The following is a 15,795-nucleotide window of genomic DNA, read 5'->3' on the forward strand; positions in this document are numbered from 1 at the left end:
CAGATGGTCATGTAAAATGCTGTGGGCAGACCCATAACTAATTTCCCACTGCATTTGTGATGAAATTAATTGTCACACGTCTGTCACTCAGCACCAGCTGCTCAACCTTTGCAACCATCTCACTGTCTATGGATTTTGATAGCCTTCCTTTTCTTGGCTCATCAAAGACACTTGTACGGCCGTACTGGAACTCCTGTTTCCACTTTTTTTTAAAGTGTCATAGGATGGAGAATTCTGCCCATATGCTTTCATTTCTTTATCAATTTCCTGAGCTTTCTTTCCCTGCAAATGCAGGAACTTGTTCACTGTCGATACTCCACTTTGCCATCCATAGTGTCCTTCCTCAGATTCCAAGTTCCACCTCTGGTGTATGATCACCTACGGGAATGAAATTTCACATGTTAATTATTGAATATGTAGACAATTTATATTAAAAAAGGCATCTTCCTACTGATGTTTTATCTAGGTCAGGGTACGAACTTTTTGATAACTTCCCCCCCCCTTGTAAGCTTGCTTTCTTGTATCATTTTCCATTACTACTACTATGGCATGCTGCATTGTCTTGTTGACAGATGCCACAGTTGTCTGGATACAATGAGGGTATACTTGGTCAGCAAGGAAAGAAAGGTGGGCATTCCCATTGAGGCATTGATTAGAGGTGATCAGAGAACCCAGAGCAAGCCATGAAAAGTCCACAAATTATAACATCGCTGCCTCCAGCCTGCTGAACACTAGTGCCATGGCTTCATTTTGCTTTCTCAAAATGTGGATATGTCTATTAGCATCACAGAGTTGGAAACAGCATTCATCAGACCACGTGACAGATTCTAACATATTGGTGGTCCAGTGACCATGTCATGCGAAATGACATGTCCACGCAAGCAGCAGTTTCTTGTGTCTCATAGTCTGCATGGTTACCCATGATGGCTGTCAACTGCCATAGCCTATACGAGCTAATGTCTGTGCATAATCTATGTGGATATTGGTATTACAATACTTACATGTACTGGGTGGTGGCTAGGCCACTGTGCAGTGCTGCTGCTGTGATGTGTGCTGTTTGGCTGGTTGTTTGACCACTGTTGAGTCAGCCATGGTAGACTTGTGACACCACAGAATGGGAGTGCTTAACCATGTTGGCTGTTGTTGAGATACTGGTATGACTGCAGGGGCATGTAATGCCCCCACAATCATTCCAGGTTCAAAGTCGGAAAGATCATGACGCCGATCCATTCTTCTTTGCAGACACACAAAACCTGATTGTCACATGTGAACTACAATCTATATCAACTGTTCCTGTCTTTGAGCTTTCACCAGCATCACAGACCAGTCCATTCTACACAAGGTGGGGAGAGGGGGTGTTGCTAATGCAAAGCCAACTCAGTATATATAGATGTGTACACTCAACAGGATTATGGAAGTATGATATTTGAGAAGTTTTAACTGAGCAGAGCCAGATTTATTGAATTGGAAAATGCCAACAATAGTATGCTATTGTTGGTGTGCAAATAACATTTTCAGTCAATGGAAGAAGGTCATTAATAAACAGAAGAGAAAAGATAGAGTGTGCAAAAACAAAATCTACCTAGGAGTAATTGTACAGTCCAACATGAAACTCTCTAACAGTGCAGACAGGCCGCTAGGACAGCTCATGGTGTTTTGTTCAGGAATTCTGCCAACAGAGATAAGGAGGTATTATCCTGCTGTTAAGACAATGGTTTGGCCACATCTTGGTTACTACATACAGGTGTGGAGTCCTCATTTGTCTAACAATTTATTCTTAAATTATCCTTAAATTCATTCAAATTATCCACTTCCACAACACCATGTGGAAGTGGGTAGAGGGGGACATATGGATCAGGTGATAGGGATATGAAAATTCAGATTATGGGCAATGTGCTATTTCAAAAGGACACTGTACATTTATTATTGTTATTTTATTTATTTATTTTTTTTGACTAATGCTTTATAAGCTTACTTCTTTAATCAGTTAACACTACTAAAGCTTGTTAGAACATCATTATGTGAAACACCATCACCATCAAAAGCCTTAATTTATAGTTACTTGACATTTATAAGGCTTTTTAGCTTTAAAAATATGAATTTTTGTTTTAGCTTTCAAAATGAGTTTCTCTGATTTTTCCCACTGAATTTTTTGTGAGAAAGTGATCATTAATCAGAATTCAGGATAATATAAAAGTTGGTTGAGGGAGAAAGTGTTGACTGCCACCTAAGCTGTTGTAACCAAGAAGGGTGTGCAAGTGCTTCAACGTACTTTTGAAAACTTTCACTTCAGAAACATTCAATAAATTCAACAAGTAATAATAATTAAAAAAAAAAAAAAAAAATTGAGAAACTGGGCACTGATAATCTTGTTGAACCATAAAACTCAAACTTGGGGCGGGGGGAGTTGAAAGTTTAGTTCAGTTTATGGTTTATGTGTGCTTCCAAAGCGTTCAATAAATTCACTAATTAATGAACATCAAAGAGGAAAAAGAAACTGAAAAACGATATATGAATAATAACAGTTAACTGCTATATTATTTTAATTTAATTTTTTTAAAGATAGCAAGAGAACAATGAAGTCTGAAACCAGAAAACATGCCTCAAGACTGTGTGAATTTTAATTTTTCCTAATTTTAATTATGTATAAATAAAAATTTTATTATTAAAATTTTATTTTAATAATAAAAATTAAAACAATACCCACTTCATTTGTCCCCCCCAATATGCAACAACTTGTTTAATATTTCTTTAAATTTATTCAAACTACCCATTAACCCCAGGGGCTCACATCTGGTTAGTATGGACTTGGCACACCCAGGGTCCTGAGCTGGATATCATCATTCTTCTCTTTCTTGGTGATTCATTTCTACCTCTCTACCTCTCTCTCTCTCTCTCTCTCTCTCTCAGGATAACTGGGGAATTTTTTTTTGGCTGGTGCAGCATAAGCCTCAGGCTTCCTTGCACCATATGGCTAATAATAATAATTTACCCACTTTTAATTTAAATTTATGTCCACTTGTGTACATTGTCTCAGGAAGAATAAAGACATTATCGTCATTCAGTTTACTTACCCTTCTCAAGTCTTAAACATTTCAATTAAATTGCCACACAGATACCTGGTTTCCAGATGATGCAATTTACAAAACCAGTCTTTCTTGGTAAAAATAGCCTTTAGTGGCTTCAACTAATCTTTTTTTTTTTTTTTCTATGCACCCTTTCCAACATATCTTTGTCTTTCCTAAAATGAGGTTTCCAAACTCCATTGCAGCATTCCAGATGTGGACTAATCACTGCTTTATGCAATTTGATAATCACCTCTTTGTCCTTACTATTTTTGGCACATTATAGCCAATGTTGCTGATGCACCAATAAACTACAAACCAAACTAAACCAAACCTCTTGGTCCTTATTGGCAGAGTTCTTGTATATCATTGACAAAACCTCATGTGCTGTATTAGCAATCTGTCTACACTGCTCAGAGAACTTCAGTAAGACTGTATGTCTTTTTCCTTATCAACTACCTTGAGTTTGGTGCTACCCAAATGGTGTGTTATTCTAGGATCACTGCAACCTAAGTGCAATACTTTGCACTTAACTGAACTGTGAATTTAATTAAGCTGCAACATGTTAAAACATAACTATAAGCAAATTAAATTTGCTCATAGCTATGTACAAAACTGACTATGTACTACTGCTATTTTATTTAACTGAGAAACAAGAAAGTCAAGACCAGCACTGCTGATATCATAATTAACAATGCCAATTCATTAAAAAAGTATTTTTTAAAAAAAATAATCTCAATGCAAACACATGTATGACAGCATATGCTGTTACTGATATCAACAGAACAGATCTGTATAGACACAGAAGTAAAAATGACATTTCAGAGTCTGATAAAATGAAACAACTGTATGTTTCATCAATAGCAAGTGGTAAGTGTTTACTGAAAAATTTGGTCATTAGGAATTTATTCTTTGAGTAGTAGCGCACCATGATTTGTTTTCATAAAGCGCTGAAAGAATTACAATTTCTTGCTGGAAGCTTAGAAGATCCAAACAATAAGATACAACAAGTAGATTAAAAATTGATGACTGTTAAGCAAAATTTTTTGTTTGGCTTTGAGTTGTTAGAGATATGGACTTAGTTAACACTGCTAATGTCAACAAAATGAAGCTGTGAATATTACGTGAGGGTTATGTTCTGAAAAAACCTCACATAAAGGGAAATCGCAAAAAGTAGTAACTTAAACCGATGGAAAGAAAGGGTTGTGTGGGAACAGTGTTAATTGTAGTATGCCAAATGCATTTTAATCATATAAATACATACTAACATACATTAAGAATTAACACTAAACTTAACATAAATATTGTTTGGTACATTACTTTAACTAAAAAAAACCCAATACACTCATCAAAATAGGCAGACTGTAAGGCAGACTGAAAGAGATGTGGATGCTGATGATGGAAGATTACATATCTTCCAGTGATGTAGGGTCATCTTAGTTTGAATCTGAATCAGGAAAATGAACTTGAGTTACATCGTGGAAAAATCTCTGGTGGGCACAATACTGAAGACATTGAAGTTAAAAAAGCAGTCAGCTCATTGTGAGTTGGAGGAGGAAATGAAGTATCTGGGCTGGAGATGAAGTGAGGAACTGTATAATACTGGTTGCCAAGCTAGTCTCTGTTTCTCTGCATACAGTTCATTAAGGCATCAGGATGTTATTAAGACCACATTTCAAATACAGGCTTCTTTCATAACTGGAGTCTGCATTTATTAATCTCTGTACAAGTGTTTCAACTAAAAAAGAGTGCAGACAATTGCACTCTTTTTTAGTTGAAAACAAATCTTCTTCATCACAGTCTTTATTTTTCTGAGTCATTCCCATTAGATCATTCACCTTCAGCTCTTTTTAATGAGAACTGATGACTACTTCCATATTAGGGAACTTCTCACCAGCCACTTTCCTTCCAATCTCCACAATGTAACAAACCATAGCAGTGAATTTAGGAAAATATTTAAAATCATTCACACAATCAGCCCACAGAAACTTCCAGAAAGCAGTTACTTAGAGTTGACTGCTTACCTCCTTCCATGATGCCTGGATGTTGCAACTCTTCCACCAATCACAGAAAGCTTACAACTTGGGTTAGCATTAGCAGTGGCAAATGACATCTCCCATTTCACCTATTCATTCCCTCCAATAGTTTGTCTAGTTCTTCCTTGAATTTATTTAAACTATCAGCTTCCACAACAACACAGGGTTTTCAAGGTCATCTGTTGCATCAATTTGCTGACTCTTTGATATGACCCCTTGGTCAAGTGGTTGAATAAGTAATGTTGTGTTTGGGAGAAACAAAAACAACACATGAATGTCGGGATTGATGTTGTCAAGGTATCTTGGATGTCCTGGAGTGTTATCTAAGATAAGCAGAACTTTGAAAGCAAAGTTAGCCTCACTGACAGTAATGCTCAGCTTCCACAGCAAAACATTTAGTGAACCAGTCTTCAATGACCTGTCCAGTGACCCAAGTCCTTTTATTTGCCATCTAGTCAATGGTAAAATATTCTTACTCAAACCTTTCAGAGCATGGGAGTTAAATGAGTGGTAAACAAGAAGACGCTTCATTTTTTAATCACCTGCAGTGTTACCACATAGCAAGCATGTCGGTCTGTCTTTATGTTCTTTAAACCCCTGAGACAACCTTTTCTTCCTTGCTGATGTAAGTCCTTAATGACATCCACTTCCAAAATAAGTCTGTGTCAGCATTAAATACTTGCTGTGGTTTGTAGTCCATTTCATTAATGAGTGTTTTTAATTGATCAGGAAATTTAGTTGCAGCTTTTTGGTCAGCACTAGCTGATTACCTGTAACCTTCAGATTGTGCAATTTTTCACATCTGATGAACTTTGCCAACCAACCTTTACTTGTGTAAAATGGTTCTGGCTCTGCAAAATTTTCTTCTTGACAAAGATGCTCATAAATCTTGAGAGTTTACTCCTAAGCGCTAAGTTACTCAAGTATGTTTTCTTCTATGCCTCATGCTCTATATACAGTGAGAGCATTTTCTCCATCTTTTCCATAAGTGGATTTCTAACGTGTGGTTAACTTGGCAGACAGAGACGTAAGATGAATTGCAGCACTATGAATTTTATCAACATTCTTCTTTGTTACGTACAGTAGATTCACCCAGGTTGAAAGCCCGCTCTAGGACTGAGGATCCTTCACCAGTGTGGGCACAGCGTAATATTTCCAACTTTGTTTCCAATGTTAAGGTCCTTTTTCTTTTCACTTGGGGTGCAGGGGTTGGAGAAGAGGTTGATGGCCATTTTGACTCCATAATAACAGTAGCAGCTATAGCAAAAATGGATGTAAATGGTAAACATGACACTCCAGTAGCAGAGGCCTGCAAATCACGGTGTAAAGTGTGTGACTGAAAACAGAGCGATACATTGGGTGGGAAGAAGTGCATTTATTGTTTATGCAGTGCACCTTGGCAGACTTCTGGGTGTTTGGTTGGAATTTACTCCACTACCATGAAAATGAAGTTTTTTCACATAAAAGGATACTTGGAAGAAAGGTGTCAGTTGCATAAAAATGAATTGGCATAGACTGAAGACACATAAAGAGGAGGATGCCTATAATATATATTCATTTTAAAACATATTTTTTCTTTCAAAGCAATATAAAATACAGGCAATACTCGCTTTACAACCTTTTTTTTTTTTTTTTTTTTCAAAGTATCAAGTATCAACAAAATCGAAAATATGAACATTAATTGCAAAAAATGAATGTTAAACATTCATAAATACCGCATTCCAAACCAAGTGCATAGCTATACAATACAGTGTACCCTGCTTTACGATATTAATCAGTACCAGAGACACACCATCGTATCGTTAAAATATCGTAATGTGAACCCAATAACATATTGTTTTTTGGTAACTTGTTTCAAGATCTCGGGAGTTAAAATTTTCGCTGTATAACTAAGCTATTTATCTCTCTAAAATGTCATTTTTAAGGTCACGAGCGTGACTCTAAGGTCATATAAAAGGTTGTGAGCATGGTTTAAATTGTATTAATTACCATTTGAAATCATTAAAATGCACTACATTTCGTCGTTATCATATGTTCCCATTATAAGAATCAATTTTAAATGCCTTTGTGATATTTTTCTAAATCACATTTCTGGAGGTCACGACCACACATCAATAAAAACAATTTGTACTTTCCAGTTTATCGGGCTTTTCTGTTACCGCAAGCAAAATATAAACGGGTAGTAAACTCGATCTTCTTGCATTTGCGAAAATACCGATAGCTGTAATTGTGTGGTTTTCTAATGTTATTATGGTGAAATGTGAATCCCTTTACTGAAATCTTCAATTGTATAAAAAACATAAATAAATTTTCAGAATCTTCTCTTCATTCCTTTTTTTAAGCTTCGTAAACTTGTTACTCCACGCGAATCGTGTTAGTTGTAATTTGTGTGTGCTGTTAAAAAATGCTTATACATGCAATTGTGAAATTTATAAAGAAAAGAGAAGAGAAGATTACCTTGGAAACAAACGCCTCTTGAAGCATTTCTGAAGAAGACGACTCCTCATGCAACAAACCAACGAGTGCCGAACCAATAATGAGTGATCAATGAGTGTGCATTTAGTCGATGATGAAGAATAAACATTCTTTAACATTTGTAAGTCGTAAATAATTTCTCTATTATTATAATTTGCTTGATTTTACAGGCTACGTTTTCATTTCTTTGGATAAATCAATCATTGTTTAAACATAAACTAATTAGCTAACTAATTTCCAAGTTGAGAACGTAACCCCTATTTTTAACATTATGTCTATGGGAAATAAATTCCCGCTTTACGAATTAACGAATTAGCTCATAAAGTCGAGAACTACCTGTATTACTATAATAAAAACCATTAACAAGAAAAGCAAAGACAATTGTTCTAAAATGTTAGAAGAGAAACAGGTTGCCAGTTAAAATGAAAAAGGGTCAAAAAATGTATTTTAATCCAGGGGCATTGAAGAAATTTATTTATATATTTTTATTATTATTATTTTTTTTTTTTGGGAGTGGGAGATTCCAGTTTACATTCCCATTCTTGAAAAACAAAAAAATTTGGTTTAGTTCTGTTCCAGCAAGCCAGTGAATTATTCATTGTGGTTCTTATAATATAAATTTTTGGGAAAGTTTTCAAAAATATTTTTATTAAGCAAAAGAATTTTTTAATTTGAACAAATAAAATTTCCCTATAACAACATTGATGCAAAAATCCTTACACATCTCTTAAAGATTCTATAAAATTTAATGGAAAATTTTTAATATCATCTTTTAAGTTGTAGATTTAATAAGAACTTATTAGGAATCATTTACAGTTTTATGCTTCTAAAAGGATGTCTCCTTATGAAAATGTAATTTTTCACTATGTCACTGGAAGGATTCACCTTTGAAATGTTCTTGTCAGATATCCCTATTATCAGGAAAGAAGAGTATGACTGGAGATACACACACACTATACAAGGTGTTTCAGTTAAACGTTTCAGAACTTCTAAGAGGGGTAGGGTACATCCTGACAACTCGAAATCATATAGCAATGTGGGGTCGGAAATGCTTTCCTGAAGCGGTGTTGCACACAGAAGCACCATAAAGAAAAGAGACCGTAAGTGAGAAATCGTTTTAATAATACATGAAAAGAAGCAAAAGGTACATGGATTAAAGTAAGTGTTCGAAGTTTCTTCCACGGGCTACAATGCACGCCTCACATCTCCGACGCATGGACATCCGAACATTCTGGAATACTCCAGGCGAATTTCGAATTTCTTCGGCAGCTACTGCGATTCTTGCAACCAGCTCCTCAGCATTGTCAACAGGGGTGTCATAAACTAGTGATTTCATATGACCCCAGAAATAAAAATCAAGACATGATAGGTCGGGTGACCGAGCAGGCCAACGCACGGGACCACCACGTCCGATCCACTGTTGACCAAATGTGACATCCAGGTAGTTACGAACATCTCCGCTATAATGGGCAGGGGCTCCATTGTGTTGGAACCACATTGTGTGTTGCGTCGATGCAGAAATCTGTTCATCTCTCAAAAGTTGTGGCAATACTTGCTGCAGAAAGATCAAGTAGATAGGTCCGGTTAGACGACACGGTAACAGGTAAGGTCCGATGAGGTGATCTCCCATAATACCGGCCCATACACTGACCGAAAATCGAATCTGTGCTGCACAACGTCGTATTGCATGCGGGTTCTCGACCGCCCAGATATGGTCGTTATGCGTGTTGAAAATTCCTTCCCTTGTGAAGGATGCCTCATCGGAAAACAACACTTCAGCAGGAAAAAGGGGATTTTTAGCATATTTTCCAAGGCACCACTGTGCGAAAGCAATACGAGGTGCATAATCCTCCGGTTGCTGTGTCTGGACACGCTGCACGTGAAACGGATGCATGTCTTGTTCTCAGAGAATCCTCCAGACGCTGCAATGGGAAACCCCGACTGCGTTTGCTAGACTTCGTGTACTCGTTCTTGGATTCCCCTGTACATGCTGCAGCACATTCTGTTCGACAGCTGGAGTCCGTGCTGTTCTTACCCTGTCCCTGTCAGCTCTTTCAAATGAACCTCTCTCAGCTAACCTCTGGTGCAGTCTTGCAAAGAAATTATGACTGGGAATACGCCTCGTCGGATATCGTTCCGATATCCGACGAGGTGTATTCGGACGATATCCGATATCAGTGCGGCTGGCCCACTACAATTTGCAGCCCCGTACGCCAAATGCATATCGGCTAACTCTGCGTTCGTGTAATCATCCATCCTACTAACTTGGCGTTCTTGTTCAAGAAATTCGAAATTCGCCTGGAGTATTCCAGAATGTTCGGATGTCCATGCGTCGGAGATGTGAGGCGTGCATTGTAGCCCGTGGAAGAAACTTCGAACACTTACTTTAATCCATGTACCTTTTGCTTCTTTTCATGTATTATTAAAACGATTTCTCACTTACGGTCTCTTTTGTTTATGGTGCTTCTGTGTACAACACCGCTTCAGGAAAGCATTTCCGACCCCACATTGCTATATGATTTTGAGTTGTCAGGATGTACCCTACCCCTCTTAGAAGTTCTGAAACGTTTAACTGAAACACCCTGTATAACACACCCCTATATATACACACGCCATTAGTGTTTTTCAGTTACAGAATTCAGTAACTCCTCATTAACAATTAGAACACTGGTATCTAAGAAACAAATATGAAGTTAAATATATTTTCTGACAAAAGTTATCTGACATATGCAAACCCTATACGCTGGTCATCATTTGTTCTGACATTCAGGCGCCACAATTAATTACAAATGTGCTTGACCTTGCTACCAGCAGTGACCATCTTAACATCCTGGAACATATTAAAAATGTGAACATCACAGCATTTCTTGAGTATTAAAAGACGTTTTCCAGATTACTGAAAATATTAACAAATGAAATGCTTTGATCAACAGGAACAGCATTCCTATGCATTCCCAATTTGAGTACTGGTAACAGGCAATTTTCCAGAATACACCTTCTGCTACATCACTATTCCCCAAGAAAATGCCTACTTTATAAGCAGAAAATGAAATCCTAAGAATGAAAGATCTAAACAATACTAACATATATAATATAACACATACAGATGCCTATTGAAAAATAATTGGGCTATACATGTACATATTGAGACACATACATGTGCATTTTGAGAAACAATTAATTTCTTTTTCAAACAACAGTATTCTCGAAAATATCTATGACATTTACAGCAATTCAATAACTTTTCAAAGAAAGATGTGCTTGTAGGACATTTTTCAAGAGCAATTTTAGTATAGCAGCCAAGTCATTTTTCACTTTCATTACTGCTTGTGAATTTTTTGCCATTGAAAACATTTTTTTTTTGGCAGATTGGGCAGAATGGAGCTCTTGGTGGAAGGAGTCTTTATACTTTTAAACAATAGATTGCTACTTAGTATCTGGATCATAATATCGTATCCATGATTCATCACAAGTTCAGAAGTGACAAATGATGACAAAAAGATCTTGGTTTTGTTATACCTGTGTCATGAATCGCTAAAAATTTTCAACTGGCTAAATCACTAAAAAGTTTTGATTTTGCTCATCTATCAGCAGTCATTTCAAGCCCATCTAGCAAAAACCCAGGACATGTTTAATGCTCAAGTTTCAATATTATGACACCATTTAAAAGAAATATTCAATTTTGCTGATAATTCTTGTGATGATAGTCTATTATTGATACTTCAGCAGTCAATAATATCAATATTATTGATATTTCATTCATCCAAAAACAGAATTAACATCAACGACAAGTCAATCTACAACTTTTGACACTGACCAAATGGGAAAAGAGCCATCAACTGACGTTGAGAAAGAGAATGACATTCAAAAAACACCTGAAGAAGAATCCTCAAGTAGACCATCTCCCTCCATGGAAGAAAATGAAGTTTTTTCAATGTTGAAAGAAACTGAAAATATTAATATCGAAAATCTGAAAAAGAGAATTACCACACTGACATTGCAAACTATCCAGAGAATTTAACAGCAGATATGAAGACATTTATTATAAAATATGGCACTTGCAAGCCAAAAGGATCATTTCCAAAAAATAACAAAAATAGATCATTTTCGGTAAAATATTACTCAACCACTAATAAATCTGGATTAAAAATGAACATGCAATGGTTGTGCTACTCGAAAAAAACTGAATTCTGTATATTGCAAGCCATGCTGGATGTTTTCTGGAACTAAATGTAACTGGATGAAAGGCATCAATGATTGGCAAAATTTGTCTACTAAAATTTAAGGACCATGAAAATAGCTGTAAACACATAGAGACATGCATCGCGAAAGAAACTAGTTAGTTAGTTATTTTTTGTTTTTAGGATGTTTGTTATTTGGTTTTTAGGAGCATTATCAACTAAGGCCATATTGCTCCGGGATATGCGGTGGTCATTCCCTGTCACACCATATTTGGTGGTGACGGGCTCGAACCCCGGTCTAATCAAGAAGCTTGTGCTACGGGCTCGAACCCCGGTCTAATCAAGAAGCTTGTGCTACGCACTGCTGCTCCTTCCCACCTGGCTATGGAGGCGCCTCGCGAAAGAAACATGGAAAATAAATACAGGACTTGATAGAATTATGGAAGAAAATTTGCACGAACAATGTAATTTTTGGAGAAAAATATTAGAACGGGTGACTAAAATAATCCTAAAATTTAAAAATATTTTTTGGCTAAATGCCTAAGAGTATGAAAGATTTGTTTATGCATGGCTACTGCACTTGCATCATTTCTACTACCCAGGTAGTATGAATGTATCGTTTAATTATATCTCATATTGTTTTTTTGTTTGTTATTTGGTTTTTAGGAGCATTAGCAACTAAGGCCATATTGCTCTGGGGATATGCAGTAGTCATTCCCTGACCTTTCCGCATCCTCTGTATTTGGTGGTGATGGGCTCGAACCCCGGTCTAATCAAGAAGCATGTGCTACGCACTGCTGCTCCTGCCCAACTGGCTATGGCGGCACCTCTGATATTGTGAATCAACCTTCACAATGAGTGGCCAAGGTACTGTTCTGCTTCACCAGCAGAGAAGACTAATGTTACTTATTCTTGGCGGATACCACCACTCAGATGAAAAGTTGGAAGCCATCCGAATTAAAAATAATGTTGAAAATTTTGATTTTGTGTTAACCACTGTACTGATAGAAAAAATCTTGTTGCACATTAATTCAACATCAACGAATGTGGATATTGGTCAAGCTGCATTGGGCATAGAAACATCGTATAATCAAGTGAAAAAATTAAGAAATGAATTTGAAAATATCACTCCAACTCAATTAATCCAAATGAATGACAATTCTGTTATAAAAATGCAGAGAAGGTGCAAAATAAATTTTCAAGTGACTTTTCAAAATCAATTTCAATGTAATTATTACTTTGTGTAAAATCACTAAAAGGTGAAATTTGCAAAAATTAAAACTATTGCGAATTTGCAGAACTACTTATAGTAAAATATTACTATACAAATGTTACTTTTTCGGAAGTTTGTTCTTATTGATATTATTTTTGACAATTCCAGTTACTGCACCAACCAAAAAACACTCTTTCTCGAAAATATGATTAATTAAAGAATTATTTGAGAAACACCATAGGACAACAATGTCTATCAGCGCTAGCACTGCTTAGCATAGAAGCATAAGAAGCTGAAAGAATGGACGTTTCTATATTAATTAATGACTTTGCCAATGCCAAATCTATTTATAAATTTAAATATTTATAAAATATTCTGTAAATATTTTCGAAGGTACACTGTTAAGATCCATTGTCTCCTATTGTGGCTCACCGAGTTATGAATTAGCTAAGTTTGTCTCGGGGCTCCTTTCTGCCCTAGTAGGCAAGACCACCAACACAGTCTCCAACAGTAGTGAATTCATAGAATGGATCCGAACCATATCCATCTCACAAGATCAAATCATGGCATCATTTGATGTAGTTTCACTTTTCATCTCCACCCCAGTAGAACTGAGGGCTGATGATCCTCCTATGTGTGAGTCCTGTGGCACAGTTTTATCAATCAGACACATTTTAACTGATTGTCCTGATTTTAGCAATATCCATTTTAAATCATCTGACTGAGCCGTATACACTCAGTCAGATTTTGACCATGTGTCTGCTATTTTTAGCTTTTTGAAATCAGTAAACCTTTTTACTGATATTTAAAAAATTGTTACTTGTTTTTACTTGTTTATTGATATTTGTCTTTTACAGTTTTACTTGTTTTTATACCTTGACTTAGTGACCTAATTCATTAGGCCACTGAAAGTTTTATCTTTTTTATGACCAGGTTTAGGCGCATTATAGCCTTAGTTGCTAATGCACCAAAAAAACCCAACCAACCAACCAACCAACCCAGTAGAACTTGCCATCACATGTGCAAAGCAACTCTTAGATAACGACCAAACCCTTGGCAGCAGAACCAAACTAACACAAGACAATATCTCCACCGTCCTCAGACTGTGCTTAACAGGCGGTGCAATCATGTTCAATGACTCCATTTACCAACAAGTACACGGCACAGTCATGGGTTCCCCGGTTAGTTCGGTCACGGCAAACATCGCGATGGAGGACTTAGAGGGTCGTGCATTTACAAATGTACCAGATCCCATTACCTTTTGGTGTCGCTACGTGGATGATGTGTTCGTGGTTATCCCCAGAAATTCAGGTGACCGAATCTTAGACCACCTCAATTCTCTGTCGCCTTTCATAAAATTCACCATTGAGCTAGAGTCGGACAACACCATACCATACTTAGACACCCTTGTCCGGCACGAGGGCACGCGCTTGAAGACAACTGTCCATCGTAAACCAATGTTTGCTAGCAAATTTACGAACTTCCGGTCAGTACACGTGCGTAGCCATCTTCTTGCCACTGCACGAACCTTGCTAACTCATGCCTGGACACACTCTAGCTCTGTAAATGAGAGGCACACCGAAATTGCTAAAGTCAAGGCGGATCTTATGAGGTGTGGCTATCCCATCAATACCCTTGACAGGTGTGATCTACAGACACATGGCCACATAGCGACCAACAGAAACATCGAAGGTAATGACTCAGCCATGAGCGCCTTTATCCCATACTACCCAAACCTATCACAACAGGTTTGTAGAGTCTTAAAATCACATGGGATAAAATGCGTACAACTCCCAGGCAGAAAATTACGATCGCTCATCTCTAAGGTAAAAACACCGGTCCCCACCTTACTACAAAGCGAATTGGTCTACCGCATCTCTTGCCATGACTGCACAAGCTGCTACATCGGGGAAACTGGGAGACGGCTTGAAAAACACCTTTCTGAACACAAAAGAGCAATCCGCTTAGTGGATGTGGAGCACTCAGCTATTGCTGAACACGTTTGGGCAACCCACCACGACATTGACCCACACCGCGATGTCGTGATTGTGGATAAGTCTCGCCACTATCGACGACGCAACTGGTTGGAGTCGTTGAACATCAAATGCTCCAATACCTCAGTCAACAGGAACAGTGGATGTCAAGTCCACCCTATCATCGAAACAGCAATCCTGACTATTGACAAATGCTGGCAACGTCCGCATGCATCACAGTCACAGGCTTCAGCATCCAACAATTAATGGCGCCTCCGTAGCCGGGTGGGTGGGCAGGAGCTGCTGCTTCTTGATTAGACCAGGGTTTGAGCCCGTGCCCACCAAATACGGAGGATGCAGAAAGGTCAGGGAATGACCACCACATATCCCCGGAGAAATATGGACTTAGTTGCTAATGCTCCTAAAAACCAAATAACAACAATAATAACCAACAATTAATCACACACTTCACGTACAAGATTGGCAGTACACACCCTCATGCTCCATTCTTAACTGTCAGTTTAACTGAGGAAGGTTGACAAAACAACTGAAAGCTTTTTGTTTGTATGTATCTAATCTAATATATGTATATTTCCTATTATTAAACTTGTCACAATCTATTTTTGTATCCGTTTTCGCTCTGTGTTACAGTAATTTTAGTTTTGATTCTGTAAATATTTATATTTACAGAATATTATATTTGTTTTAATATATATTCGTTTTTATATTGTATTGATAAAGATAAAGATATTTGTTTTTATATTGTATTGATAAAGATTTTAAATACATGTTTACCATTGTATTGCTAATTTTTTATTTTTAGCAAAACTTAAGTGAGCAGACGTCCTGGAT

At 37.2% G+C, this 15,795-nt stretch overlaps 1 protein-coding gene across 2 annotated transcripts in view; it reads right to left on the minus strand.

Annotated features, from left to right (window-relative positions):
- Positions 1–10,178: 10,178 nt before the first annotated feature.
- Positions 10,179–15,795, minus strand: part of LOC150074969 (metallophosphoesterase MPPED2) — an 89,748-nt gene continuing 84,131 nt past the window's right edge. For both annotated transcript variants that reach the window (XR_016547869.1, XR_016547868.1), the window contains one exon: positions 10,179–10,607. The gene's annotated coding sequence lies outside the window, so the exon portion shown is untranslated. The remainder of the gene's footprint in view (positions 10,608–15,795) is intronic.

This window comes from Mastigoproctus giganteus, chromosome 14, assembly GCF_048544385.1.
Source record: "Mastigoproctus giganteus isolate SK-2022 chromosome 14, ASM4854438v1, whole genome shotgun sequence".
Classification (NCBI taxonomy): Eukaryota; Metazoa; Arthropoda; class Arachnida; order Uropygi; family Thelyphonidae; genus Mastigoproctus; species Mastigoproctus giganteus.